The following is a 5,443-nucleotide window of genomic DNA, read 5'->3' on the forward strand; positions in this document are numbered from 1 at the left end:
TGTTCTGAGCCAATATGGCATTCAGAGCATCAATTTCAAGAACTCCCTTCCTTTGAGGTGTCCCATTACTCACAGGATTCCTCTCAGAAGTGTACATAAATTGGTTATTTGCAACCATGTCAATGAGTTCTTGAGCTTCTGCTGGCGTTTTCTTTTGGTGAATGGATCCACCTGCAGAATGATCCAGTGACATCTTAGAGAACTCAGATAGACCATAATAGAATATATCCAAAATGGTCCATTCTGAAAGCATGTTAGAAGGACACCTTTTGGTCATCTGCTTGTATCTTTCCCAAGCTTCATAGAGGGATTCACCATCTTTTTGTTTGAAGGTCTGAACATCCACTCTAAGCTTTCTCAACTTTTGAGGAGGAAAGAACTTAGCCAAGAAGGCCGTGACCAGCTTATCCCAAGAGTCCAAGCTATCTTTAGGCTGTGAGTCCAACCATGTTCTAGCTCTATCTCTTACAGCAAAAGGGAAAAGCATAAGCCTGTAGACTTCATGATCAACTCCATTTGTCTTATCAGTCTCACAGATCTGCAAGAACTCAGTTAAAAACTGATAGGGATCTTCTGATGAAAGTCCATGAAATTTGCAGTTCTGTTGCATTAGAACAACTAGTTGAGGTTTCAGCTCAAAATTGTTTGCTCCAATGGCAGGGATTGAGATGCTTCTTCCATCAAACTTGGAAGTGGGTGTAGTATAATCACCAAGCATCCTCCTTGTGCCTCCACCATTGTTATTGGGTTCGGCCATGTCTCTCTTTTTTTTGAGATTCTCTGTAAGGTTTTTCTCTGGATTGTTATGCTTTGGCTTCTCTAAGCTTCCTCTTCAGAGTCCTTTCAGGTTCAGGATCTGCTTTAACAAGAATATTCTTATCCTTGCTCCTGCTCATATGAAAAAGAAGGGAACAGAAAATAATAATAGGGATCCTCTTTACCACAGTAGAGAGATTTCTTTATGTGAGTATAAGAATAAAAGAATAGAAGAAGGAGAAGAGAAAAATTCAAACATAGAGGGGAAGATAGGGTTTGAATTTTGATATGAAGAGGAGTGTTAGTAATTGAATGAATAAATAGAAGAAGATGAGAGAGAGAATTCAACAATTATTTTTGAAAAATTAGTGATTTTCGAAAATTAAGAGAAGAATTAAAATTAAAATTAAAATTTGAAACAATTAGTGAATTAAAAAGAATTTTGAAAAAAGATGGAAGTTATTTTCGAAAATTAGAGAGAGAAAAGTAGTTAGGTGGTTTTGAAAAAGATGAGAAACAAATAAAAAGTCAATTAGTTAGTTGAAAAAGATTTGAAAATCAATTTTGAAAAGATAAGAAGTTAGAAAAGATTTTGAAATTAATTTTGAAAAAGATATAATTTAAAAAAGATATGTTTAAAAAGATATGATTGAAAAGATATTTTGAAAAAGATTTGATTTTTAAAATTAAAATTGATTACTTGACTAACAAGAAACTAAAAGATATTATTCTAGAATTTAAAGATTGAACCTTTCTTAACAAAAAAGTAACAAACTTCAAATTTTTGAATCAATCACATTAATTGTTAGTAAAGTTTTCAAAATTTATGAAATAAAATTAAGAAAGAGATTTTGAAAATCAATTTTAAAATAAAATTTTCGAAAATAATAAAAAAAATGAAAAAGATTTAATTTTTGAAAAAGATTTTGAAAAGATAGGATTTTTAAAATTGAAATTTTGACTAGACTAACAAGAAACAACTAATTTTTAAAATTTTTTGACTAAGTCAACCCAAAGATTTCGAAATTTATGAGAGAAATAAGGAAAAGATATTTTTTGATTTTTTTGAATTTTTAATGATGAGAGAGAAAAACACAAAAATGACTCACAACATGAAAATTATGAATCAAAACACATGATGCATGCAAGAACACTATGAATGTCTAGATGAACACCAAGAACACCTTGAAGATCAAAATGAACATCAAGACTTATTTTTAAAAAATTTTCAAGAAAAGAAAAATATGCAAGACACCAAACTTAGAAATTTTTCATGTTTAGACACTATGAATTCAAAAATGCATATGAAAAATAACAAAAAACACAAAACAAGAAATTTAAAGATCAAACAAGAAGACTTGTCAAGAACAACTTGAAGATCATGAAGAACACATGCATGAATTTTCAAAAAATGCAAAAGTTTTTAAAACATGCAATTGACACCAAACTTAAAAATTGACACTAGACTCAAACAAGAAACACAAAAATATTTTTAATTTTTATGATTTTATGATTTTTTTTTTGAATTTTTCGAAAATAATCTTTAGAAAAACGAAAAAGAGAAAAAAATTTTTGAAAGATTTTTGAAAACTTTTTGAAAATGAAATTACCTAATCTGAGTAACAAGATGAACCGTCAGTTGTCCAAACTCAAACAATCCCTGGCAACGGCGCTAAAAACTTGATAGGCAAAATTGTGATTCACTCTTTTCATAACTTGAACAATTCTTAGCAATGGCTCCAAAAACTTGGTGCACACTACTATGGTTCACTCACATTCTTCACAACTTCGCACAACTAACCAGCAAGTGCACTGGGTCATCCAAGTAATAAACCTTACGTGAGTAAGAGTCGATCCCACGGAGATTGTTGGTTTGAAGCAAGCTATGGTCATCTTGTAAATCTCAGTTAGGCTGATTCAAATAGTTATAATGGTTCTCGAAAATTGTGATAAATAAAGCATAAAATAAAGATAGAGATACTTATGTAAATCATTGGTAGAAATTTTTGATAAGTGTATGGAGATGCTGTGTTCCTTCTGAATCTCTGCTTTCATCCAATCCTTCTTACTCCTTTACTCCTTTCCATGGCAAGCTGTATGTAGGGCATTACCGTTGTCAATGGCTACTTCCCATCCTCTCAGTGAAAATGGTCCAAATGCTCTTGTCACAGCACGGCTAATCATCTGTCGGTTCTCAATCATGTCGGAATAGAATCCATTGATTCTTTTGCGTCTGTCACTACGCCCAACAATCGCGAGTTTGAAGTTCGTCACATTCATTCAATCCCTGAATCCTACTCGGAATACCACAGACAAGGTTGAGACTTTCCGGATTCTCAAGAATGGCTGCCAATAATTCTAGCTTATACCACGAAGACTCTGATTAAGGAATCCAAGAGATACCCGCTCGGTCTAAGGTAAAACGGAAGTGGTTGTCAAGCACGCATTAATAAGGATGGATGATGATGAGTGTCACGGATCATCACATCCATCAGGTTGAAGTGCAACGAATATCTTAGAACAAGAATAAGCTGAATTGAATAGAAAATAGTAGTAATTACATTAAAACTCGAGGTACAGCAGAGCTCCACACCCTTAATCTATGGTGTGTAGAAACTCCACCGTTGAAAATACATAAGTGATGGTCCAGGCATGGCCAAATGGCCAGCCTCCACAAAAGACATATGAATTCAAAAATAGGGAAAAGGACCCCTAGTACAATAGTAAAAAGTTCTATTTATACTAAACTAGCTACTAGGATTTACAGAAATAAGTCTAAGTGCAGAAATCCACTTCCGGGGCCCACTTTGTTGTGTGCTTGGGCTGAGCTTGAGCTTTACACGTGCAGAGGCTTCTCTTGGGGTTAAACGCCAAGTTGTAACATGTTTTTAGCGTTTAACTCTGGTTTGTGACGTATTTCTGGCGTTTTACTCCAGAATGCAGCATGGAACTGACGTTGAACGCCATTTTGCGTCATCTAAACTCGAATAATGTATAGACTATTATATATTTCTGGAAAGCCCTGGATGTCTACTTTCCAACGCAGTTGAGAGCGCGCCATTTGGAGTTATGTAGCTCTAGAAAATCCATTTCGAGTGCAGGGAGGTCAGAATCCAACAACATCAGTAGTCCTTTTTCAGCCTGAATCAGATTTTTGCTTAGGTCCCTCAATTTCAGCCAGAAAATACTTGAAATCACAGAAAAACACACAAACTCATAGTAAAGTCCAGAAATGTGAATTTTGTATAAAAACTAATAAAAATATCCCTAAAAGTAGCTAGATCCTACTAAAAACTACCTAAAAATAATGCCAAAAAGCGTATAAATTATCCGCTCATCACCGGGCTTGGATCCCGAGTAGCACAACGGTGAAGGAAAATGTCCCAAGAAAGAGCCAATGAGGTTACCAAATAAACAGCTGGCCTACTTGAAGCAGAGTTCATCAAAGAGCTCGAATACTCGACATGGCTATCCAACGTCGTCCTAGTAAAAAAAGCTAGTGGAAAATGGAGGATGTGTGTCGACTACTCTGACTTGAACAATGCTTGTTCCAATGACTCTTTTCCCCTTCCCAACATCAACGCCTTGGTAGACTTGGCAGCTGGATATTGTTTCTTTAGCTTCATGGATGCATACTCCGGCTATAATCAGATCCCGATGCACCGACCTGATCAGGAAAAGACAGCATTCATAACACCAAGAGGCACTTATTGCTACAAAGTAATGCCATTTGGATTAAAGAACACAGAGGCCACCTACCAAAGACTGATGAGCAAGGTTTTCCATGACCTCATCGGTAGGATGGTAGAGGTCTACGTCGACGACATCCTAGTAAAAATGGCAGAACCAAGCAGCCTTATGGATGACCTCCAAGCTATCTTCAAAGCACTAAGGAAATTCAACATGAGGCTCAACCCACTCAAGTGTGCGTTTGCCATGGAGGCTGAAAAATTCCTAGGCTTCATGATAACGCAAAGGGGGGTAGAGGCTAACCCAGACAAGTGCGAAGCCGTCCTCAGAATGACAAGCCCAGGGTGCGTCAAAGATGTGCAGCGACTAACCGGGAAGCTCACGGCTCTATCCTGGTTCCTCGGAGCCTCGACTGAGAAGGCCCTCCCATTTTTTAACCTAATGAAGAAAGGAATCGCCTTCGAATGGACTCCGGTATGCGAGGAAGCGTTTAGTCATTTTAAAAAGGTACTCTCAGAACCACCTGTACTCAGTAAACCCAGAGAGAGAAAACCTCTGCACCTGTACCTTGCAGTGACCACACAGGCCATAGCGCAGTCCTCGTACAAGAAGAAGACAAGACCCATCGCCTAATATACTTCATTAGTAAAGTACTCCAAGGAGCAGAGTTGAAATACACCAAGCTGGAAAAATTGGCTTATGCCCTACTAACCTCATCAAGGAGGCTCAAACAATACTTCCAAGGGCACATACTCATCCTAAGAACCGACCAGGTGATTCGGCAAATCCTCCAGAAACCCGATCTCATGGGGAGGATGATGGCATGGGCAGTAGAGCTTTCCTAATATGATTTGCAATACGAGCCCAGACAAGCAATCAAAACTCAAGCAATGGCAGACTTCCTGGTAGAAGTCACAGGGGAGCCACCCGAGATACCGGACACACGGTGAAAACTCAACGTTGACGGAGCATCCAACCAAATGTTCGGAGGGGCCAG

General features: G+C 37.3%; 1 non-coding gene across 1 annotated transcript; it reads left to right on the top strand.

Annotated features, from left to right (window-relative positions):
* Positions 1 to 247: 247 nt before the first annotated feature.
* LOC130952127 (small nucleolar RNA R71) lies at positions 248 to 355 on the top strand. Its single transcript, XR_009074307.1, has one exon. It is a non-coding gene; the product is annotated as a small nucleolar RNA R71 (small nucleolar RNA).
* Positions 356 to 5,443: the final 5,088 nt, after the last annotated feature.

This window comes from Arachis stenosperma, chromosome 9 (assembly GCF_014773155.1).
Source record: "Arachis stenosperma cultivar V10309 chromosome 9, arast.V10309.gnm1.PFL2, whole genome shotgun sequence".
Lineage (NCBI taxonomy): Eukaryota > Viridiplantae > Streptophyta > Magnoliopsida > Fabales > Fabaceae > Arachis > Arachis stenosperma.